Consider the following 27,629-nt stretch of genomic DNA (forward strand, 5'->3'; position numbering starts at 1 on the left):
CAAAAAATATATATTTTCTTTGTAAAACAAGTGTGTTTCTACACACGTAATAATATTTGTAAGGTGTTTCACCACCAAACTCAATAAAATATGTAAACAAATTAAAAGAAAAAATATACATAGTGTAATAAATGTTAGAATAATGTATTTTTTATTTTAATTAAATATAATATATTAATCATATAAATAACAGGTATCGCGGGTACGAGTACCGTCCGTATGTACTACATGTATTTTTAAAAACCCGTTTATAATACCAGCGGGTACTCGTTTGTGACTCGTACCCGTGAAAGCCCAAATCCACACATTTAGAAAAGGGGATTAGCCCATGCTTTCACGCCCAAATCAAAGGGGGGAAATCTAAATCCCTAAGTCCTCCACTGCTCTTCTTCTTCATTCAATGGCACCGGCGATCCAGGGAGCTGACGACGGCGAAGCCTCAAGGCCACCATGCTTCTTCGTCTCTGGTGGTTCGCAACCGAGAGCGAGACGACCCTGGTTCACGATGGTAGTGGAGGGAGGCGACCGATAGGCCTTCGACGGTGGAGCTTCAAAGACACCATCCATTCATGGCGGCTTGAAGAATTGGGGGTCATCCTCTCTATTTTTTCACTTTCCCTTCTCGGTTTTAGTGGCAGCGGCAGTGATTAAGAGTCATCGGTGGCCGAAATCAGGCTGGCCAAGACGTCTTGGTGGAGGCATGACTCTAAGATCAGGCGGTTCGGTGTCGTGAAGGTGACGATGGCCAATTTCGAGCATAGGTAACGACAATATCACGATCGTGTCTCGACGAAGAGGTTGTAATCATCTTCTCAATCTCTTCTTTATTTCTTAATTCATGATCTCTTATCTTTTTGATAAATATTTTTTATTCTTCATAGCCTCTCGTTCTCACTGTGGATATCTTATTAATGCAAACCGATTGTTGATTTTAATGGTTAATATGTGATAGAAAGCTATGCAATGAGTTAAAGTGGCAAAGTTATAGTAAATTGTATGTAGAGTTTAATGGAAACTTTATCAAGAAATTTCTCAACTTCTCCTGTCATGTTTGCTAACGGCAGAATGTTAAATTCATATTTTTCCTGGAATGAATTTGCAGTGATAAACATAAGATAACATAGAAAAGGGGTTCCTACATCTTACAGTTAAACAAGTTTAAGAGTGATATGCATTATAATAAAAATTATTCTTATTCTTCATAATAAGGACTCATTTAAATTCTTAGACTAGCCTTTTATGAATAGAAGAAAATGCTAGGACAGTACCTGTTAGAATTTATGTATGTGGTACGAGTAGGGTACAACAACCTTCTCCTTTATCCTTTGGGTATTTCTCCTTTTGGTTGATTGAGATGATGCTCTCTTTTACCCAATATTCAAAGTAGTACTTCTTCCTTTTCTCTCAAATACCCCTGTTTTTATCCTTTTTCTACTATGAAACTCTCTCTTTTTGGTTTCTCTCTCATTGTGTGTATGTATGAGGAGAAGTTACTTTCTTGGTGCACTTTGATCGAAAAATTACGGTCTTGGTGCACCTTTTTAAAAAATTACCATTTTAGTGTACTTTATTGTAAATCGGCAACCATGCTGCCGATTTCAGTCTGCATTTTATTTATTTAATTCCATCCCCTAAAATCGGCAATGGAGGAGGAGTTTTAGGTATATTTAATTTTTTTTAATTTTCCCCTAAATCGGCAATGGGGGGGGGATTTTCAATAATTCAATTTTTTTTTTAATTCCATCCCCCAAAATCGACAATGGGGGAGGAGTTTTAGGTATATTTATTTTTTTTTTTTAATTTCCCCCCTAAATTGGCAATTGGGGGAGTTTTCAATAATTATTTTTTTAATTTCTTCCCCTAAAACGGCAGTGGGTAGTTTTACATATATTTATTTTTATTTTTTGTTTAATTGTACATAAACCGTAAGCATAATAACATAAATCATCAATAGTTTATTTAAACATTAGTATTTAGGAAAACAAATATATTACATTTGAATTGGTTAAATCCCAGAAAAGTTTAGTGACGTCTGTGTGATGAAGTGCCACATGGAGGTGGTTTTCTCGTTCTTGGCGGTTGAACTCTTAATTGTTGTTCAGTCCGCTGCAAGATTCTCGCTCTTCCACGTGTCTCAAATTGTGGCTCCTCCTCATCTGAATCATCTTCATTTTCATCAACATCTTCAACGACAACCTCATCATCAGTATGTTGTATACCAAAAATATTTGTAGACGGCATAATGGAACGATAATATTGTTGAGAATCATATGCCGAGAATGGTGTAGTTGAACTAGTAGCAAACATTGTTGGTATTGGGTTTTGAGAACTCGATGATAAATAATATGTCCTTGATAATGACCATCCACTGGAGTTTGTTGTGGAGAGTTAGTTTCCGTTATATCATAATGATGAGTAGGAGGAGCATCATCAATGTGGGTAGAGTATGCATCGGGTATAGTTCAGCCAATGCTCCCATCATTTCACGTCCCGATGAGAAGATGTCATACAAAGATTGTGTGGGATTAATAAGTGAAGCTGGAGGACGACTCTGATCACAAATTCTTTTTGCAAAAGTGTACTGAAAAAATTAAAGAAAATTAGAATTAAATAATATAATTACAAAGAAATTGTAATTTATAATTTTTTTTACCATTGCATCAGAGTGTGCTCCATCTCTAGATATATATCTTCTAGTTCTTCTTAAATACCACTGCATATACTTTGCTGGTCTTCCCTCCACGGCATAATTATCCCCATTATTCCACATTTGAATCCAGCGGCGATGCTTACGTGACCAGTTACAGTCAGTTTTGCCACGTAAGTAAGTTTATGAAGTTTTTCACAGTTCACTGGATCTTGTGGAATTGGTTGACCAAAACCAAATTGCCTCATAACCTGATCAGTAGGGTGTCATTCCACAATTGCGAAACAGATTAGTGGGACACATGACCGGCTTTTCTCGGAGATGTTTGGTAGGTAAGGCAGTTGGGAATATGGCATCCACCGAAACTGGAAAAAATGTTACTTAAAAAATAAATATAATAAAAATTCAAATGTATATATATACTAAAATAACAAATGTAAATATACCTGATCAACGCGCATACGGTCAAACATTGCACGTATGATATTTACAGCATGTCCAGGGATGTTGGTGGTGATTAAATGTTGTGACCACCTAGTGGTAATTTTTGTTAGTTAATAAAAAAACTTGAATCACTGTTGTGTAATAAAAATTTGCATGTAATGGTAAAATTAATATATACCTTTTTACCAATGGAAAATAAGGTATTGTTGGGTCGCGTAGTCTTTGTGCAAGATTTTCAATGCGATCATATGCCCATGATTGTAGGAGTAGTCTGTACTGGAATGTCTCTGTTAAGTCATCAAGGAAGGGCAGATACATAAGGTGAACTCGGTTACCTGATGTATCTGGCATAAGAAATCCCCTTATCATTCTTAGAATAAATGCTTTTGCGTGTTGTTCCATAATAACGTCATTAGCATTGTCAGGGAGATCACGAAATGTCCTCTCCACCCAAGTGAGTTTTACCCTCTGTCACATTAATTCGTTACCAGCTGGAACATCACCCAACAACTGCATGCAAAAGTCTTCCCAATCCATACTTGTCACTCCGGTAACAACTTCTCCTTCTACCGGAATGCCAAGTTGGTAAGCCACATCTTCAAGAGTCACGGTGGCCTCTCTACATGTAAAGTAATATGTGTTTCCGACCTCCATCTCTCGATCAATGCTAATAGTAGATGGTTGTCGATTTCTACTGCTCCAAGTGTCAACAAGTTACCAAAGACAGTGTTACGGATAACTTGTAACACCGGCTCAGAAGGTAGTGATTGTCAGAAACAATATATGGGTCAAAAAGTACATTCAATGCCATTCCATACATTGTTTGATATATGGTCATTTTGCATTGTAAGTAATGAAGTGTCGAATGGTCCTGGATTAATGTACTCCATTTGTAAGTGAGAAGGAGAGAAGAAAATTTGAAAAAGGTGTAAATAAGGTTTATACGTGAGAAGAAGATTTATTAGAAGAATGTATGTAACTTTGTAAGTGAGATAGAAATATTTATAGGATAGAGTGGTTGTGGGAGTATTTACGGGGAGGAAATATGGAGTGTGGTTGTAATTATTTATGCGGAGGAAATATGTATGAAGGTAGAAATAATTAATTAGGGCACCATATGGAATATTTATTCTGCCCTAACCAAACTCGGCAGTATGGATGTCAAGTTATTTATTTTGCCCTAACCGTGGTCGCATCAACTCATAACTTAAAAAATAAATAAAAACATATTAATATCAATAACATAACAATATTTTTTAAATTAAAAATGGGACATACTCATTTCTACAACATTGTCTTTTAGATCAGAATCTCGGAATTCCTTATTGAAATTACTAGCTACGTGACGAATACAATAAACTGAGTCTACACTAGACCATCCTGCCAACTCACTTCGGAGTGCAGCTAATAAACCTGTACCCCTATCTGATATAATACACAGTTTTTGCTGAGCGGTAACATACGTCTTAAGATTGTAAAAAACCACTCACAAGCTTCTTTCGTCTCTCCTTCAACAATGGCAAATGCAACTGGAAATACACGTCTGTTACCATCCACTTGTAGGATTGGCAATGTTCCAGTATATTTCTCAGTCAAAAATGTCTCATCCACTTGTAGGATTGGTTTACAATAACCAAACCCTTCAATACATGGTTTGAATGCCCAAAATATTCTATCCAGAATGATTCGACATGGGTCTTCCATGTCATCTACAACTTGGTGATGTGCTTGATATTTTACAATTGTGCCCGGACAAAAATATTGTACAGCATTCATACAACGTGGTAATTCATTATATGACCCTTCTCAATCACCATAAATTTTTGCCATTGCCATTTGTTTTGCAGTCCACGCCTTTCTATACGTGACTGTATAACCAAAACGACTAACAATCTCCTTCACCAGTGCCTTAACTAGTATAATAGGATCTGCAGATACCAAATTAACAATAAGATCTGAAATAAATGACGAATTTAATTTACTATGATCTTGGGAAACTAACAAAGATACACAACTGTGTGTTCCATTAATTTTCCTAATCTCCCAATCATCGCGCTTAACGTTATAAGAAGCGCGAATTCGCCAATCACATCCTGCACCAAAATGTTTACATTTGGCAACGTATCTGTCTGGTCTAGACTCTGCAACAATATAGTCAAACGAATTTTTGATATGAAATTCTCTAATTGCATTTATTGTATCTTCTTTATGTTCAAATTGCATCCCAACAAACAAATCATTATCAATAATATCCGTTAAACCGGTTTTGTGTCCAATATCACGACCAGCTTCAGAATTTGTGTTCAAAAAAATGATGACGGAGTAGTATATGTAAAACTACAACATGAACTATTATCAAACTGAACTTCTTCCTCATCACTGCATATTTCAATCTCCTCTTCATCGCTAAAATCACTAACAATATCTCTCACAATCACCATCTCCATTAAACCATTAACAACATTAAAACATATAAACTTATAATAATGAATTAAAATGTAATAATTGAATGATATACTAACTTCTACAAATAAAAGCTTTCTCAAACAACCTAATAAACAAAATATATTGTACATACAATTGCACCTTAGGGGTATATATAGTGGAGGGACAAAAATTAAAAAGTATAAATCTCCCCCCCATTGCCGATTTAGGGGGAGGATTAAAAAAAAAATTTCAAAATCTCCCCCCCCCCCATTGCCGATTTTGGGGGATTATTAGAAGAAAAAAAGGAATCGGCAATCTTGTTGCTGATTTACATATTATCTACACCATTCCCGTAATTTCTCAAAAAGGTTCCAAGACCGTAAATTTTTGGTCAAGGTGCACCATGTCAGTAAATCTTCCGTATGTTTGCTATCTCTTTTTTCTCTTGAACTTGTGCTGCTCTCTGACTAGTTTTGATAACTGTGTGTAACTGTGTATGGGCTGCTCTCGGAAGATTTACATATACTACTCCGTTATCATTTTTTGAACACAAATTCTGAAGCTGGTCGTGATATTGGATACAGAACCGGTTTAACAGATATTGTTGATAATGATTTGTTTGTTGTGATGCAATTTGAATCTAAAGAAGCCAAAATAAATGTAATTAGAGAATTTTATATCAAAAATTCGTTTGACTATATTGTTGCAGAGTCTAGACCAGACAGATACGTTGTCAAATGTAAACATTTTGGTGCAGGATGTGAGTGGTGAATTCGCGCTTCTTATAATGTTAAGCGCGATTATTGGGAGATTAGGAAAATTAATGGAACATACAGTTGTGTATCTTTGTTAGTTTCCCAAGATCATAGTAAATTAAATTCGTCATTTATTTCAGATCTTATTGTTAATTTGGTATCTGCAGATCCTAGTATACTAGTTAAGGCACTGGTGAAGGAGGTTGTTAGTCGTTTTGGTTATACAGTCACGTATAGAAAGGCATGGGCTGCAAAACAAATGGCAATGGCAAAAATTTATGGTGATTAGGAAGGGTCATATAATGAATTACCACGTTGTATGAATGTTGTACAATATTTTTGTCCGGGCACAATTGTAAAATATCAAACACATCACCAAGTTGTAGATGGCATGGAAGATCCATGTCGAATCATTCTGGATAGAATATTTTGGACATTCAAACCATGTATTGAAGGGTTTGGTTATTGTAAACCAATCTTACAAGTGGATGGGACATTTTTGACTGGGAAATATACTGGAACACTGCTAATAGCAAGTTCACAAGATGGTAACAGACGTGTATTTCCAGTTGCATTTGCCATTGTTGAAGGAGAGGCGAAAGAAGCTTGAGAGTGGTTTTTTTACAATCTTAAGACGTATGTTACCCCTCAGCGAAAACTGTGTATTATATCAGACAGGGGCACAGGTTTATTAGCTGCACTCCGAAGTGAGTTGGCAGGATGGTCTAGTGTAGACTCAGTTTATTGTATTCTTCACGTAGCTAGTAATTTCAATAAGGAATTCCGATATTCTGATAAAAAAGACAAAGTTGTAGAAATGGGTATGTCCTATTTTTTATTTTAAAAATATTGTTATGTTATTGATATTAATATGTTTTTATTTATTTTTTAGTTTATGAGTTGATGCGACCACGGTTAGGGCAAAATAAATAACTCGGCATCCATACTGCCGAGTTTGGTTAGGGCATAATAAATATTCCATACGGTGTGCTAATTAATTATTTCTACCTTCATACATATTTCCTCCGCATAAATAATTACAACTACTGTCCATAAATAATTACAACGACTCTTCATATTTCCATCCTATAAATATTTCTATCTCACTTGCAAAGTTACCTACCTTCTTCCAATAAACCTTCTTGTCACGTATAAACCTTATTCACATCTTCTTCAAATTTTCTTCTCCTCTTCTCACTTACAAATGGAGTACATTAATCTAGGACCAATCGACATTTCATTACTTACAATGCAAAATGACCATATATCAAATAATGTATGGAATGACATTGAGTGTACTTTCTGGCCCTGGTATTGTTTCTGGTAATCACTACCTTCTGAGCTGGTGTTATAAGTTATCCGCAACACTGCATTTGTTAACTTGTTGACACTTGGAGCAGTAGAAATCAACAACCATCTACAATTAGCATTGATCAAGGGATGGAGGCCGGAAACATATACTTTCCACTTTACATGTAGAGAGGCCACCGTGACTCTCGAAGATGTGGCTTACCAACTTGGCATTCGGATAGAAGGAGAAGTTGTTACTGGAGTGACAAGTATGGATTGGGAAGCACTTTGCATGCAGTTGTTGGGTGCTGTTCCAGCTGGTAACGAATTAATGGGACAGAGGGTAAAACTCACTTGGCTAGAGAGAACATTTCGTGATATCCCTGACAATGCTAATGACGTTATTATTGAACAACACGCAAAAGCATTTATTCTGAGAATGATAGGGGAATTTCTTATGCCAGATACATCAGGTAACCGAGTTCACCTTATGTATCTGCCCTTGCTTCAGGACTTAATAGAGACATTCCAATACAGTTGGGGCTCGGCTGTATTGGCTTGTCGTAATCGAGGATTATGTCGTGCAACAATAATTAGTGATCAAAAAGAGATTAGAGGATGTCTACTACTCCTACAGTCATGGGCATATGATCGCATTGAAAATCTTGCACAAAGACTGCACGACCCAACAATACCTTATTTTCCATGGGTGAAAAGGTATATATTAATTTTACCATTACATGTAAATTGTATTACACAACAGTGATTCAAGTTTTTTTATTAACAAACATTACGACTAGGTGGTCACAACATTTAATTACCACCAACATCCGTGGACATGCTGTAAATATCATACGTGCAATGTTTGACTGTATGCGTCTTGATCAGGTATATTTTCATTTGTTATTTTAGTATATATACATTTGAATATTTATTATATTAACTTTTTAAGTAACATTTTTTCCAGTTTCGGTGGATGCCATATTCCCAACCGCCTTACCTGCCAAACATCTCCGTGAAATGCCGGTCACGCGTCCCATTGTTCTGTTTCGCAATTGTGGAATGGCACCCTACTGATGTGGTTATGAGGCAATTTGGTTTTGGTCAACCAATTCCACAAGATCCAGTGAACTGTGCAAAACTTCATAAAGTTGACTTACGTGGCAAAACTGATTGTAACTGGCCACATAAGCATCGCCGCTGGATTCAAATATAGAATAATGGGGATAATTATGTCGTGGAGGGAATACCAACAAATACAATGTCTTTGAACCACTACTCTGAGTATATGCAGTGGTATTTAAGAAGGATTAGAATATACATGGCTAGAGATGGAGCACACTCTAATGGAATAGTAAAAAAATTTATAAATTACACTTTCTTTGTAATTATATTATTTAATTCTAATTTTTTCAGTACACTTTTATAAAAAGAATTTGTGATCAGAGTCGTCCTCCAGCTTCACTTATTAATCCTACACAATCTTTATGTGACGTTTTCTCATCGGAACGTGAAATGATGGGAGCATTGGCTGAACTATACCCCAATGCATACTCTACCCACATTGATAATGCTCCTCCTACTCATCATTCCGATATACCGGAAACTGACTCTCCACAACGAACTCCAGTGGATAGTCATTATCAAGGACATACTTCATCCGTTACTCCTCAACAACAACAATTGTATGGCTTTGCAAATATAATTCTCCATACAATAATTTCTCATCAAGTTCTCAATACCAAATATGTTTGCTACTACTTCAAGTACACTATTCTTTGCATATGATTCTCAAGAATATTATCGTCCTACTATGTCGTCTACAAATATTTTTGGTATAAAACATACTGATGATGAAGTTGTGGGTGAGGATGTTGATGAAGATGAGGAGGAGCTACAATTGGAGACACGTGAAAGAGCAAGAATCTCGCAGCGGAATGAACAACAATTAAGAGTTCAACCGCCAAGAAGGAGAAAACCACCTCCATGTGACACTTCATCACAGTGACGTCATTAAACTTTTATGGGATTTAATAAATTTAACTGTAATATATTTTTGTCTTAAATACTACTGCTTGAACAAAATATTGATGGTTTGTGTGTTATTAGAGTTACGCTTTTAAAATATAAAATATAAAATGAAAAAGCTCCCCCCATTGCCGATTTTGGGGGGATTATTAGGGGGGAAAAAGGAATCGGCAACCTTGTTGCCCATTTATATATAATTTACACCATTCCCGTAATTTCTCAAAAAGGTGCACCAAGACCGTAAATTTTCGGTCAAGGTGCATCATGACAGTAAATCTTCCGGCTACTCTCTCTATGTGGTATATGTTTTTGTGTGTACTTGATATCTCAATGTTTTTCAGTGTGTGTGTGCTGTTCTTATATAGCTGATTGTTGATGTCAAAAACCTTTTGAGCTGCTTTTTTTAGGCTCATTAACGTTTCTGATCATCTCTTCTTTTATTTTCTTTATCTACTAATGTCTCATATTGTAACCGCTAGGACATAGGGTATTCTCTGATGATTGCTTTGATTATTGATTATTCCACTTAAAATTGCCCATTAATAGTGTCCACTAGGTTGATTGTGTAACTTAAACTTCTGATTTACACCTTCTTATTGCCATCTCTTGAGATTCTGCTCTGAAACTCATGGGTGACTACTTTCCCTTTGAATTATGTTTCATTACAACACTGTGTGTGTCTTTGGAAAATGTGGATACTTGAGCTATTAAGTCCATTTTGAGAAAGGGGTCATGTGGAGTAATGTTATGAACCTTTATTCCATTCTAAATGTATATACCGAGTTGCTTCATCTGATCGATATGTTTTGGAGAAAATGAATGGTTTGTATGTCGAGCTTTTGAACTCTGTGATATCCTCCTATATTACTTACTACCTAGACTAGAATTGTCAGAACACTTCCCTTAAGAAGTAGGAGCTATAACTGCATAGACTTGCTCCAATTTTTATAGTTTACTAATAGTTCTGATCTAAGAACTATAAAACGAGATAGTATAAAGTAGCTTTTGTGTTTAGTAAATGCGTTGTTTCAGCAATGTGCCCTAGTGCAGTGATTTAATTGTCAACATGGAGTATGGACTTGTCATCAATTCTTTTGGCAAAACGGGATGTCATGGATATTGCTCTGATTGTGCAGGAGCATGTTGTCAACGGTAAATACTAAATGCATTGAGAATCTTCTAGTACTTTAACCATACATGCAGTCCCTGCCTTCCGATGAATAGATATTTATATGGTGTTAACAGTTAAGCGAGTCATTTTGATTGTTTGTCAACAGATTTCAAGATTGATCTACTGCTGTCATGTGTAGAAACTTGCTTTTCACTTTCTTTCTTGGTTATAAACTTGTAACTCATTTTTTCCTTGCACTTGATCTTCTGTGTTTCTTTCACATTGGGAAAAGGCGAAGGTAGCCCTTACTTGTATCAACATACTTTGCTTCCACCTCATGTCATACTGCTTTGTGAATCCAATCTCATCATGCCATGTTTACTACTCTCTTTGTTATGAGATGTCGAATTGATAGATCCATCAAGGAAATAGATGAGATGGTGAAGAGCATGTGGCCTCATGCAATAAACTGAACCATTCTTTGATTTAAAAGTAGATATTTTTGCTAACAACGTCATATGCCTCAAGCTTAATCTTTTAGTGATAATTCTGTGGGATCATTGTCTCTATGTATCATTAGTATAGAAATTAGACTCAGATTCAGATTTGATTTTTGATTCTTGAAATATGCACCCTTTATTGGTCTTGAGGACTTTTTGTTTCTTCTAGTCTTGTATTAGCCATTAATATGACATACTGTTGAAATTGTCACTCCCAAGTGCTTCTTAACTCACCAAGGCTTGAACCCAATAAGCATGTAAAAGTTTTTTTCGCAATCTGACCCCAATTCAGTTTACATTCTTCTTCACAATGTGAATCATTCTAAACAGGTAGTATTTATTATTGAATAATGTTTGTGATGAAAGATAGAAAACGAATCAATGTTATAATGATAGTTTTAGATGACTGTAGATTAGAGGTTATGTACCTGTTCTTTAAAACTTAGAAATAACTAAATAAGAAATGACCCATAGACAATTATGATGTTTTGTGTAAACACAAGAACGTTTATGAAGCTCCTAAAAATCCCTTCTTATTGAGATGTGTGTTTGCTAGAACAAAATTTGGGTAAGACAAAATTGAGTGTTTACAAAAATGATTAACATTTATATTTTTGGCAAATTAATTACTAAATCTTTTGGAAAAAGTTTATTGAGATGATTTATATATATATATATATATATATATATATATATGTGAGTAATTCTCTTATATCAAAGTTATGTTTCATTTTCCTTGGATATCAGACATTTCACATACAAAGAAGTAATATAATTTACATCAAACATATAGGTATTGTTAACTCCATGACCAACAATTTAATGCCATTATTCATGTTGCTCTTAATCACACAAACATTAGAGTAAAAAAGAACTTCATTTATCATAAAATTGGCTATTGCTCAAATTATTATGCTCTAAACCTTCAACATAAAGAATATTTTTAATTAAGGTGTCAGACACATTATCAATTTTGTTAATTCCAAATATTTTGTCTTTATTGTTCTCTCCATGTGACATCATTTATCTTGTAGGGTCAACTCGACAAATTTACCTTTGTCACCTGTCATGTGTTTTGAACATCCACAATCAAGATACGAATATGTTGCATGGGCCTAGAGGCACACCTAGAAAATAAAACTAATTTAAGGAATTAGATACCCAAGTTATCTTTGGTTATTTTGGTTTACCATTGAGATTTATCCCTTCACTATCCAAATATAATTATCATTTTGAACACTATATTTATGAATATTATACGAGTAAGATTTGTTTTCATTACTGCCACGATAGAAACAAGTAGGTAATAAATTATTAGTATTATAAGAATGCACCAGCGATTTCCTATATGACAATTTTTGAGATTATGAATGTTGTATCTTAAACTGAATCTATTACCAATACTCTTTTGATTTCTAATCTAGGTATTCAAGTTCTATTTCCATCAATCTTTGGATGCACAATCATATGTGGAGTTTGCATATATAAGTCCTAAAGTTTCATTTTGAAGATTTAATCCATCTATTTGACTTGAAGCTCACTTAACTTTTATTCATGCATTGAAATCGGAATTTTATAAACATTAATTTTAATAAGTTTCTTTATCTCTTCACGCATTTTTTATCTCTTTTTTTCAACATTTTTTTCTAAATAGTTTCTGGAAAAATGTATTTATTGCTTAACCAGATACTAATCATTTATTTAAGGTAAAACTAAGAATTTTAGCTCAATCATGATCATTATCATTATATAATGATCCTAACTAAAATCAATAATATGATATGCATGAAACTTATTGAACTCAACCCATCATTACATCCTAGACCTATAAGATATATACAAAAAATATAGACATAAAAGATTAATAGTTGTCTTGAGTTTCATCTTGTACCCTTATATGTCACAATATATCTTGTAAAGTGTTGTATTAATCAAAACCATGATATGCATAGTCTTCAATCTCATATGCATTTAAGCTTTCAAGTCCTCGACATTTAGTTGAAAATGGGTATGAAGATCATGAAAAAAAGATCAAGCATCTTGCACTTAGTGAGCACACTCTCTCTTAGTGAGAATGAGACATGGAGTTGGAACTTATAAGCACTAGAACTCGCTCATTAATATTAGCTTTTCTCATTGAGAACGGTCTCGCTCAACAAAAAATAAAAAAAGACATTTGGATTAGAAATCGTTGAACGAGAATTGTCTCACTCAATGCAAAAATAATATCTCACTAAACGAGATGATTATCTAGTGGTTGTTGTTCGGTGAGAACCATCTGTTGAGCGAGATTACTCGATTTTAAAACTCTTTAAAAGAAAAAGACATTCATTTTTGGATAATCGTTTGGGGAATCGAATATTTCACAACTTTTTATCATTTTCTAGGTCTTTATTTTGATTTGAAGACCCAATGAAGAGGGTGAGGTTTGAGGAATCAAGATAGCAACTTTTAGAAGTTCACTTGTCTTTCCATAGGATCTATTTAGCTTCTTTACTATTATATTCTAGGTACCATGGCCTCTTTCTTATTGAGATTGGATGTAAATATTAACCTTATGTATACATTTTGATTCATATTTATACTTACTTTTTTATTCAATGATTTTTATGTGTTATTTATATGCATGATGTTTATTTTAGCTTGATCACCTTTGGTATGTTGTATCGGTTTTGAATGTGTGATGGAAATCATATTTTCCAGCATGATCCATATTATTTCATCTTGTGAATATAACTTCCAAGAATAGAGTTTTGTGGTTGGTTCTCTTGAACCCGATCAATCCTTGGTGAAGTTTGACAAACATGGTTATATCGGGTCTAGCACTACGCTAGAATAGCAAAACAACAGCGTTTAAAATTGTAATTCAACAACGCTTGTTGGACGTTGTCTATATGAGCCAGTAGAATATAGGGTTATACTTAACAGCGCTGTAGAAAATAAACATTTAATCGCACTCACTAACGCAAGCGTTGTTACATGTCTACTTTTGAAGAAGGCAAAATTTCTCTCATACATTATATCAAACACGTAACAAGCATGACCAATTCCACCATATTTATCAGATATTTGACAATATAAACATCATTCTTAAAACTCAATTCATAAACCATTGCTTGAACTGATCTTCTTTAGTTCAAATCCATTAACTTAAATGATTATATGCAATAATGAAAGGGGCGAATATGATGAAGATGTAAAGGACAAATCTATAAATTTCTTCTCTCCCTTAACTGAAGAAATAAAAAGACGAAAAGACATAGTTTAGATTCAACATAATAAGAATCAAATTAAAATTTACATAGAAAATATAGAGGAAAAATAATAGCCTAATGCAAGAAGTACATACATATATTGCAAGTTTGGTAAATCACAACATCTCCACCTAGCTTCAACCTTGACATTTCCTATACTATAAAATAAGCAGTTAATGTAGATGTAAATGCAAGCAACAAGAATGAATCATAGAAAAGTAAATAAGGTAAAATAAGATAATGATTCACCTTGTACTCGAAAATAGAAACAAAAAACTAATAATTTGCTTAAAGAGAGAAACTAAGAGGAGAAGAAGAGTAAGATAAATATAATATTGAATAATAAGTTAGTATATTATTGTGTGTGGAGTTTTGTTTTTAAATATGCAAAAATTCGCAATCACTAAAACAAGTGTTTTTTGAATATATGACTTTTAACACCGCTTATTATAATGAGCGATATTGATATGTCACCTTTAAAAATACTCGTTTAAACAAACGTTGTTAAATAGATTAAAATCAACAACGCTTGTTTAAAAAAGTGTTGTTAAATATCAAAATTCTTTAAAATTATTTAGTTGTTATATTATGTTCAACTTTTGATTATGGAATGACAAATAATATCATTTACTTACCAAATATGAGTTTTTGTTATGTCAAATCACATAACTTACTATTTTATTTTATAATATTGGTTGGTGATTTAGATTACATTTTTGTAGTAATAAACAATTGCATTTTTCATATATGTATGACCAAGTTGTGTTATATATGAAAAACTAGCATATAAGTTTCTGTTAACAATTTGGATTATTTTTGTGTAATATTTATTCGAGTTATATCATTCAAAATAAAATTAAATAATTTCATAAATACATATTAAGTAATAACTAAAACAATTGTTTTTTTAATATGACTTTTAACAGCGCTTACTTAAATAAGTGACGTTAAATATATGAATTTTAATAGTGCTTATTGTAACGAGTATTGTTGATATGTCATATTTAACAGCACTCATTTAAGCAAGCGCCGTTAAATAGATTAAAATTAATGGCACATGCTTAAAAAAATGTTGAATATCTTAGGCAAACATACAACATCATTTCTTGAAGAAAGCGTAGTTCACCTATCAAATTTAATAGCGCTAGTTTAAAATAGCATTGTTAATTATCTTCTGTATTGTATTTAACATCGTTATGCTAGAAAACATTGTTAAAGGACCATTATTAAATGCGAATTCTGACGTAGTATAGTCAATCCTATGGAAGCTTGACATTCGTGTTTGGCATGAGTTAAATCAGACCGAAGGGAAGCTTAACATGATTGTTCCTGAATGTGATGAGTAGTGGACAAGAATCTTATGTCCCAAAAAGATCATGCCCTCATGTATAAAGTCAATCAAACTTTAATATTAATTTTTGTTATTATAATTTTTCTTTTTAATTAAATAAGATTTTATGATTGCATGTGGATACTAAGTGGGACGGGAATGGAGACATGTGATCTCCATCCTTGAGTAAGACCCCATTATATTCTCTTTTAGTATTTCAATCCCTATATGGGCGAGATTTAGCTTCAAGGATTTTGGCTTCCAGATGATCGTATCTGCATAAGCTATTATTATGTCGTTGAGGACCCGACGTGTGGTTTGTAGACCTAGCATTGGTGAGAGTTGTAACGCCCCGAAAAATACTTCTCAAAAACATTGCGGAAAAATGGGTAAATTTTTTTTTTTGTTTTTTGAATTGGTGATATAAAATTGTTTCCTTTTAAAAACCTTTCATTTTCCGGGACATCACTTTAAGTAACTCGAATGCGGAAAATCAACTTATCGTTATCGAATGATAACTTAACCTGATTCACGATTTCCTGAATAACACAATGCATATAATCGGTTAAGTTATAGTTAGTTCATACATACTAGGTCAGCAGAGGCGGAAACTACATCGTCACTAACATATACAAAATCAAAAAGAAACACTGCCCCCACCAAAACAAAGGGGCATCGACTGGCCACAAGCTGACTCAAAAGGTTCCAGGAATGTTGGACCCCTCACTCGGGTCCTTCTTCTCTCCCGAGTCAGACACGAGGTCGATCACCTCCACCGAGCTCTCTACATTCACGAGCTCAACGACCTCGTCCGCTTCTTCCTCTTCCTCCACTTCATTATGCCATAACCCAGCGACATAATTCGGAGGGGATGACATTCTCAAAACCGAAGCCTTCTTGCAGGGACCTCCTCTAAGAACCCGGCTCCTCGTGGCTCTACTAGATGACGGAGCATCCAAAAAATCTGACCACATCCTCCGACCGTGGGAGGGAACACTGCCATCACTCCTGATTGGCGGGTACCGAAGTCCATCCACTAGAGACCTCAGCCTCCTTGGCGGCAAGGTGAAATAAGTGTCAATGTAGGTGTCGGGTTGAGGGATCACCATCGATGACCCATTGCACACCATGTGCAACGACAGACCGCAGGGTATGTGTATCTGTGCTCATTACTAGCCCATTGTCCCATCGAAGACATCGTGAAGTGATAGCCTCAAACGTGAGTGTTGTTGTTGTCCATCTGCATAATGAATATATACAAAACAAGAACAATACAGCAGAGAAAGGAAGACATCTAATGAACATAAATAAATTGACGGCGTGGACTTACTCAGAATATCACACTTAGACATAAAACATATTTTTAACATACAGTTCATCATTTATCATTGACATCATGAAGAAATTCATAACTTACCATTTATTCCAACATTATCAATATATCAAATAATATAATCAACATTCTACTCATGTACCGGGTGAGATTCGGCCCCGACAGCAGTCCGAAACCGATTGTCTCGGAAAATTACGAACATTTACCATCAAATTGGAAATAGAATTACAAGACTAAAACTCAACTAGAGTTTCGTCTAATTCTTTACCGAAAATTCCCAGAAATTCATTTTCGAAAATATAATTAATAACAATGTTAATAAAATCTTATAATTCAAAATCGTAAAATTCGTGGTCTTACAAGAGTCCTCTTGGCATATACTAGATTTTACTCACTATGAGTTGAAGATGTCAATCTCTTGCTAGTTCCTCATCTATGGTGAATGAACATTCAACTCAGTCCAATTATTCATGTGTCAAGGCCTTTTTTTCCCATGATTGGTTGTTTCAATCTCTTTTAACATAAAAAATATTTGCTTGTAGAATTTAAAGTTTAAGTCAGAAAATGTTAAACATTGGTCCTAAGTATCCTAGATGAATAATGAGAATCAAGCTGGAGATATTGCATCAATTGTTTAACAATTTTGCTTTGACCTTATGATTTTGATTTTTTATTGATTGATTCTCTTATGAGTGTGTGTTAAATGAGCTTGTGAGACTTCTTATTTATCTACTATCTTATTAAGAATACAATGGGCTGGTATTTTTATAATATTAAACATCTTCAAAGCTTGACACTTGGTTTTTTAGGGGTACTAAATGTACTACATAGCAGTGTCATCACATCCGAGCAAGAAATTTACCTGCATGAGTGTCATGTGTATCCCACTATGTTAATGGCATTGATTATAGTTATTACAGACCCTTTCATTTCTTCACGTGCAGACCCTTTCATTTCTTCTCTCTTCAGTCTTCTTCTTCACGTGCAGACCTATCATTTCTTCTCTCTTACCTATCCCTCTTCAATCTTCAATCTTCTTCTTTCATGTGCGTTTAAGGTATCAATAACATTATTCACACTTCATTTCTTCTTCTCCCTTATTTGCATCGATGTTGTCCAAAACATGAAGGTCTTCTTTGCATCGTCTCTCCAGAAGTGATATTTTGTCAAAAATATCACTTTTTGTTATTCTTCATCCTATTTTTTTCATTAAAAATTGGATCTTTAAGGCAGTCGTCTCTCCAGAAGTGATCATTTTTCAAAAAAAAAATGGTTAAAAATTATGTCTTTCATACTTTTTGTACTTCTCCATCCAATTTTTTTTGTTAAAAAATGGATCTTTAAGGTAGCCGTCTCTCCAAGAGTGATCATTTTTCAAAAAAATTGGTTAAAATTATGCCTTTCAAACTTTTTGTGGTTCTTCATCCAATTTTTTTCCTTAAAAATTGGATCTTTAGGGTAGCTTTTATTTTTTTGTTGCTTTTGTCCAAAGATGAAAGTCATTCATGCATTCTTTCCAGAAGTTGTCCATTTTCAAAAAATGGGCTCTTTAATATCATAGTAGTTCTTCCATAAACGCTTTCAAGGTTTCTTGAAAGAGTTTGATGTTAAATATAGTGTTTATTAATTTTTTGGTTCTCTATCCGATTTCTTTTTTAAAAAATTGGATCTTTAATATCATAGTGTTGAAAGAGTTTGTTGTTAAATATGGTGTTTATTAATTTTTTGGTTATCTATCTGATTTCTTTAAAAAAAATTGAACCGTTAATATCATAGGGTTGAAAGAGTTTGTTGTTAAATATATTGTTTATTAATTTTTGGTTCTCTATCTGATTTCTTTAAAAAATTTGGATCTTTAATATCATAGGATTGAAAGAGTTTGTTGTTAAATATACTATTTATTACTTTTTGGTTCTCTATCCGATTTCTTTACAAAAAGTTGGACATTTAATATCATAGGAGATTATCTATAAACCCTTTCAACTTTTCTTGAATATTCATGAGGTTTACTAATGCTTTTGTTACTGTTTGTGGTTCTCTAATCGATTTGGGAACTTTTAAAAAATTGGATCTTTAATGTAGTATTTAATAATTTTAGAATTTTAAATGTTAATAAAATTTAATAATTTTAGAATTTTAGATGATGACATGAATTCTGTAATAACAAAGTTTGTTTTCATGTGATTTCAGTTTTGATTTTCCCATTTTATTTAACATATAATAAGATTTATTTTTATTATTATTATTTACTTTGAAAATTGCAGGTGAGTTGACATACTATTTTCAACATAGCGTTGGAAAACACAACAAAATCATCAAGCAAGCAAAAAGGATGTGAGAAGACATATTGTTGTCAACATAACATTGGGACAGAAAAAATTTCCTTCCTTCAGAAAGCAGGTATAATATTTGTTCTTAGCCAAAAATTCATGTTCTTTACACTTCTACTATCTATATAATAATACAATTGGCTGGTGAAAATACAACAAATAATTGTCATCTTTGCTTCGCACTTGGCTTTTTAAGGCTTGCAATTTGATATTCACTTTTTCAGTTTTCCAGAATTCAATTTATTGATTATATTCATTTAGTTTTCCATCATTTAAGGCTTGTATATAATTGGCTTCTTAAATTGATTCTGAGTACTCTCCATAAATATTAAATTCCTTTTTAATTTTCTATAAATATTTTGAATATTCTCCATAAATGAATTTTCCCTCATTTATATGGATTTAATAATTTTGAATACTCTCCATAAATATTAAATATATTTTAATTTTCCATAAAAGAAGAAATTGTAATAATATGCCAATAATTTACACTTTATGTATAAGAAGTATAGAATATCAAGGGTAAAAGAAAATATTATCAAATCTGGAATTGATGTGTTTGACTATCTCTATTTTTCAGTTACAAGACATGAAAATGAAGCACGAAAATAAAGACATTTATAAGGAAGCTATAAAGACATTTTTTTTTATCTTCATGGTAATGGTAATTACTTAGGGTTGGAGTAATCATATTAATAAATGAAATTAAATAGTAATATGCATGAATATACACATTATACATTTATGTTACTTTTTCAATACAAATTTCCTGTTATTCGTTCTTATCTTAATTTTATATGTATACTAGACTTTACTTCTATTATTTCCTAAAGTTTATAAATTATTTGCACATGTTGAGCTTAACTAATTTAATTCCTGATGTTATCATGTTATAGTTAAGCTAAATATTAGGTGTGCTAAAAATAAATTGTATATCAAAATATTTAAGTTTTAATAAGCTAAAACTATTCTTATTCGACTCTAATCAACACCCTCACATTATTAAAAAAAATCATTATAGTCCTTTTGGTATATTATTTCTATGCTACATTTTATATAATGTTTCATTTATTGCAAATGTACTTCTCTTACATTATTACTCTACCACCAACTTTTTTTAAATTTCAGCCTATCACAGATTGTGACACATCTTGCAGACTTCATCACATAGGCGGTGGCTTTTTCACTTCAATTACATTGGTAGCTATGAAAAGCCTATAGTTGTACCTTGGCAAAAAAAAACTCATACAATGACTTTAATTATAGACACTAGAGTGCATATGGGTACAACACTTAAACTTTAACATAATTATTTCTTATGTGCAATGTTTTACCTTCTTACACACTCAACCTTCTGTTTCTTGCATATCTTCTATTTATACATTACTTTATTCAAATAATATTCATTTAACCATATATTTAAATAACATACTTATTTTTTTTTGTTTCCTTGCAGGTCAACATGACTTCTTCATAGCATTGGAAAGATAACATAATCTACTATCTTTAATGAGAATTGAAGGGATGTGTGATTATTGCCAAAATAGATATTTCATTTGATTGACACTAGGATTTCATTCAAAGGGGTATAAAATGAAATTGTATATAGTATATTACCGAAAAGTATATACCACTTTAATTATGCCTTTACATGTGGTGGTGATAATTTAATCATTAGATAATCATTTATTACTAAGTGAATTATATTACTAGAACGATAGGTAACAACAGGTAACATATCATAAAAATAATATTAATAATTTACTATTGCAACTTTAACCATATAAGTTACATGTCATGACAATGTTACTATTGCATGATTAAACTAGTAACAATAGGTAACATACCATAAAAATAATATTAATAATTTAATGATGAATTCATAATTTTATTTGTTTATAGTTATTATAGAGTCAAATAATAATACATCTTTTGAAAATGATATTGTTTTATAATAAAATAATAATGTCATATAAATTTATTGATGATTTTTTAATTATTAGGATAATGATATGTTTCTCAATATTTTATAAAGTTTTATGTCCTTCATCTTCAAAAAGAGCAATACAATACAAAGTATAATGAGATTTTTTTCTATCTCTATCCTACATGAAAATATGTACGAACAATGATTATTCTAAAACATAATTAAATAAAATAGCATTTACTTATATTGTATGTGAATATTAAAAATACATTCAAATAATCATACACAATGAGCATCAATCTAAAATAAAACATAATCATTCAAGAGATATGCTAAAAAAATCATATAACAATGAGTATCAATATAAAATAAAACATAATCATTCAAGAGATATGCTATAAAAATTCATATAACTTCATATGGTACTTATAAACGTAATCCAAAAAAATATGGTGCATAAAGAACTCCTTATGTTTATATACCAAATATAGAAGCAATATATTATCCTATACAATTTGAATTTAATTTGTTACGGGTTACTTTAGAATCAAATATTTTCAACCATCATACTTTCCACAAATTAATACTGATACAAATGCACCTATAAAATGTTAATATTGCACATATACCCTCAGAAAGCAATGGTAACATTGCACACATATTAACACACCAATCTAAAATAATAATTCAGAATAGTAACTTAAACAATGATTGACATTGCAATATTAATCATTAAGATTTAGGATTTAATCAAAACCTAGGTACAATAACAGAACATTATTTCTCACCAAAACATAAAGAATAACAAGTTTTTAAATGAGAATATGACAAATCCTTCTACACATAGAAATAATATTAAAATTAAAATGAATTTCCCTTTACCTAATGTAATCAATGTTTGTGAGGGGAAATAATTTGAAAAGTAAAGAGATGACTATTTCTCTTGAATTGTCATTATAATCTACGTACTTACCATGATTCTCACGGGCTAAAGCCAAAATCAGATGTCCCAGCTCCTAACAAAATATAATATAATAATAAATTAAAAAATTGTAGATAAGTTTCAACATACCTACTTTACATGAGACTACCTTATATACATTAGTAGCTATGAACTAAGTCTATACTTTTATATTTTCAAACTTACCTACATTAGTGCAACGTATATCAATGCTTTATATGAAAGTTGTTATGAGTGCATTTTTTATTTTTATTTTGGAAATAAAAATGTAAAAAAGTGTGCACATTGAAGAAAATAGATATATCTACCACAAGTGCTTCAATGAATTTATTTTTAATTATTATTTTAGATATAAATCTTAAAAAATTATGCACTTTGTACACGATGTCACTACAAGGATGAACAATTTTTCAATCTAGAGCAATATTTGCATCAACAAGGTTGTTGATCATTAAATAAATATGTTATGAGTAAAATTTCATATGAATTTTATAGATGTCTTTAAATTTTCATTATGTTCAACATAATAGATTTATTAAATTTAGACTAATAAATATTCTAACATATAACTATTGGTGAGGAAAAGGAATATTTGAGTTCAGATATGTCTGATATTAATTAAAGCGAAACATTCAAGTATTCAACATACATACTAACTCCTGAGTTTTAAAACTCACTTATAACCTATATTCTTTCCAATCATAAGATCAAGTTGAAAGTTGGAACTCTAATAAAGCTATTGTGGAATTTAGACTAATATGAAGGATAATGTCATGATTTAAGATTGATTGACACTAAAATGACAAATCATGTCCTTGAAGCAAAAATCATGTCTAGAAAAAACATAGGAGATGTAACCCCGCGAATTTTACGATTTTGAATTATAAGATTTTATTAATATTGTTATAAATTATATTTTCGAAAATTAATTTCTGTGAATTTTCGGTAAAGAATTAGACAAAACTCTAGTTAAGTTTTAGTCTTGAAATTCTATTTCCAATTTGGTGGTAACTTTTCATGATTTTCAGAGACAATCGGTTTCGGGCCACTGCCGGGGCCGAATCTCACACGGTACGGCTCAAAAAGTGGTTTTTGAGTTTCGTAACTCGGAATCGAATTCCGATTGCACTGTTGCCTTCATAATTTCATTTCGAGTCAATATAGACCCTGGGTACACCCATACCTATTTTCTAAATATTTTTCACTCGGAATGCCGAAATCCGAAATTCTAATCGAATATTAAGATCGGACGATTTATAATACCGATCGAGTAGTAGCCGATAATACTCGGGCATGTTTATCGCACGAGTCCGCGAGGTGATCATTTCGCATTGGGATGCGAGATTTGACTTCCATAAAGCAAATCTCACATAACTTTCTCAAATATCTCATGAGCTCATCATTAGCCACCCTAGGAAAAAAATTTCATCATTGCCAAGAGGAAATCTGATTTCCCTCTCTCCTTAAACCCTCACACTCCACACTTCACTCTCACACTCTCTCATTTGCAAAATTTTCTAAGAGAAGGTTAATCTTCTCTTCATCTTTTTCTCTCATTTCTCCTTGTTTCTTCCATCTTCAATCTTTGATCTCTCAACATTCAACCAATGGATGTTGATGAGATTTAAGTATGTTGTTCATGAACATGTCAAGAACATATTCAACCGTTCCCAACCGTTGAAATTTTCTAAAACGTTTTCTAACTCATTTTTCCTCAAAACCGAAAATAATGATGTTCTTGAACTTTTGAAAATATTTTGTTGAAACCATGAACAACTTGTGTTCATGGAGTTGTTATAATGTTTTATTACATGTATTTTGTTGTTTTAGCCAAAGGGGATGATGATGATGTTAAAGGAACCTTTAGGAAATGTTTTGGAAAAATGAGAATGTATGTATTTTTATTTGTTGTTAGCCTTAAACCATGGCTTGGAAAAAGTTGGAAAAATAGAAATCTTTGCTAAAAAGGATGTTAAAGTTTATGACTACAAGAATGCCTCATAAAACTCATAAATGATACTTTGAATAACTTACTTTAAAGTGGTAAGAGTATCAAAGAATGTTTTAAATCGGAATATGTAGTTTTACTATAAATCGTATCTTTAAAAATGAATGGAAATCGTGAACAAACTTTCGATGAAAAAGGATGGTCAAGAACATGTGATGTTGGACCGGATGGATGAAAAGGATGTATGATCACGATGAGGAAAAAGAGAAATGATTTTAAGTATTTTAGTAACGATTTTAGAAATATCGGAAACTAACGGATTTTTATTGTGGTAGTTACGAAGATTTGAAGATATTTGATTGTTGAGGAAATGTATTGAATATTGTATGTGAGAGAGAACATATCGTGACATAGTGGTGTCCGAATATGATACCCGGATCTCCTAAACCATCTCAAAGGTTTTGGAGTTAACTTGGATTTTAAGAAACCCAAGATTTTTATGTTTGAATGCTTTTGAACATGTATGATTGTTGATGAAATGTGTTGAATATTGTATATGAATGTTGTTGGGAACTTTTCTGAGTACAGGTGTTCGAAAAACCATGTTTAAATGGGTTTCGGTTGTCGAAAAAGGCAAAAATTGGTATTCTGTCCAAGTCCCTGTCGCTTGGGCGAGTACAGCCTCGCTTGGGCGAGGACTAGGCGAGGGGAAGTTTTGCTACTGGAACTCCCTCGCCTGGGCGACAAAGTCTCGCTTGGGCGAGCAAGCCTCGCCTGGGCGATCAAGGGCCTCGCTTAGGCGAGAACGCCCAGGATTTTAATGAGTTTTTGTACCTTTCTCGCCTGGAGCGAGAGAGGTCTCGCTTGAGCGAGAAGAGGCCTCGCTTAGGCGAGCAAGGGCCTCGCTTGGGCGAAAAATCCCAGGATTTTTATGAGTTTCTAGAACCCTCTCGCTTGGGTGAGAGAGGTCTCGCTTGAGCGAGAAGACGCCTCGCTTGGGCGACAATACCTTCGCGTGGGCGAGGAAGGATTAAGTTTACTGGAGATTGAAATGAAATGATGTTATGAATAATGCGATGAATCCGGATAGGGTGTGTTGTGATATAAAGATTGTGGAATGAGATCACGGCTTAGATGAGAAGCATGACTCCACAAATGTATGAAAGCATTGTTTGTGTTTATGCCTTGTTGGGCGTGTATCTGACTTGAGGTCGTGAACTAGGGGGTACCCTAAGGATACACGATATCACTGAACAACGATCGACCGACGGTAAGAGGCTTGGTCATGTGACCGTTGTGAATACCCAATTTTGTCCGGCCCAAAATACATTTTTTCAAAAAAATAACAATAAGATAAACATTTTGGGTTTATATAAAATATAACATTTTTATGTGTTCCGAAATAAAAATGATTCAAATTTGAATTTATGACTTATTGACTTTTATTAAATTTGAATTCTAAACATCATAATAGCATAAATCAAATTTTTGATTTTTAATTAAAAGCAAAAATCGAAATCTCCTTAATTTTCTCTTTGAAGTTAATAGGGGATTTGATTTGATTTTCAAGCATGTGTCAAAAATCAACTTTATATAGGCATATGAGACATGAAATCAAATTCCTTGGAACAAATCACCATCCTCTAAAAAATCATTCATCTAAAAAATTCCTCCATCAAATTTCATCTAAAAAAATCATTCATTCATCACCTATTCCCAGGAATCATCAACCAAAAGATAACCAGAACCATCCAAAAGGTATAATCTACTACATCACAACAATCATCTCAATAAAAAACAATTCGCTTTTCAATCATTTCTCTCTTCTCTGGACATTATCTTTCACACATATTCATCCAACAAAAAACCAAGAAATCCACAATAATTCAAGATCTCTCATACACAAGAACACCGTCCAAAAAATGAGAAAAAAATAAAAAGAAACTCGAGAGGAATTATAATTGCATTAGTATACATTGTAGATAAGCTTCAGATACATGTCCAAGCGATGTTTCTGAGTCTGTGATACACAAAGTCCCTACCTCCACTATATGTCTGTTTGCATCGGTTAGCCTTTTTTGCACCTTTTTGTGTTGCAACATTTCATTGTTGTTGGAATCGCTATGAGAGGTATGTCATTTTCATTACTTTCTTGTATAGTTGTTTTATTTTTGTTATCAATAATTGCATTGGTAATAATAATTATCACGATTGTAACATATAATTATAACTACATCAAAAAGGAAAATGTATAAACAATACACTCTTTGCATCCATACTACAACATTTTTTTTTAATAAATATTTAGTTTTGAAGCAAAATATGTAATTAATTAGGTTCTCATTATATATCAATTTAAAACATATTAAAAAAACAACAAGCATCTATGAGTCGACAAAAAAATGAAATAATATTTAACTCAAAGATTGTAAGGTATGATGCAGTGTCGGACGCAAGGGCTACACTTCACTTCCTTATATTAATAGGACTAATTATATTTTCACGTCTTAAAAATATTTTATTTTTTAAATAAAAAAACAAAAAATGGATTTTCTTAACTAAGTTTTAATATGAGATGCAGTATCGCACGTAAGGGCTATGCTTTACTCATTTTAAAAAATCATAGTTTAAGTTTTACCTTTTTTTAAGAAATAAAATCAATCCAACAAATAAATTTTTTCTACCTAAAGAACTACGTAGTCTTGATTCCCAAAAGGGGATATGTAGGACCAAGATCACTCTTGTCAGACATAATAATAAAATAAAGTTTTTTTGGTAAAAATATAATTATAACACAATTAATAATCCATGCAATTTAGTTGGGTACCGTTCCCTAGTGTGTAATCGACTCCCGAACCTGGATATCAAAGTCCAAGGCCCAATGTGATTGGGCCAAAATATTTTTCTACATTTTTTTATTGAAAAAAATGTAGTGGCGACTCTAATGAGGTCGTGCAGCCAAAAATCGGGGCGCGACAATCGTCCAGGAGTATTCAGTGATGGGTTGTTATGATTGAGATGTTACCTTGAGCATGTACAGTTGATGTACTATCGGGTCCCACGAGAAGCATTCCTTGTCGGGAGATGGCTTAAGGATGGGCCGATCATGTGTTTGATTAATACATTTGCATTTGATTCTGATTTAGAATGCATTGCATTGTGACCATGAAGTAGTGGAAAGGAAATGACGGGACGACTTAGAGCACCGTGATGTAAGCAGGGACGACATTGATTGGACGGTGATTCGCCAACAATGTCTTGAGGGAGAGTCTGGGTGAGACGAGTCCCTTGTATTCCTGGGGAGGTACCCTGTTGGATCGGACAGTTCTCACATACCAAACTAG

At 32.8% G+C, this 27,629-nt stretch overlaps 1 long non-coding RNA gene across 1 annotated transcript in view; it reads left to right on the plus strand.

The window, feature by feature from the left end:
- LOC109361227 overlaps positions 19,748 to 27,629 on the plus strand; it is a 13,392-nt gene continuing 5,510 nt past the window's right edge. The window contains exons 1-2 of the long non-coding RNA XR_002109278.1: positions 19,748 to 19,761; positions 20,471 to 20,478. This is a non-coding gene — a long non-coding RNA (uncharacterized LOC109361227). The remainder of the gene's footprint in view (positions 19,762 to 20,470; positions 20,479 to 27,629) is intronic.

Source organism: Lupinus angustifolius, chromosome LG11, assembly GCF_001865875.1.
Source record: "Lupinus angustifolius cultivar Tanjil chromosome LG11, LupAngTanjil_v1.0, whole genome shotgun sequence".
Lineage (NCBI taxonomy): Eukaryota > Viridiplantae > Streptophyta > Magnoliopsida > Fabales > Fabaceae > Lupinus > Lupinus angustifolius.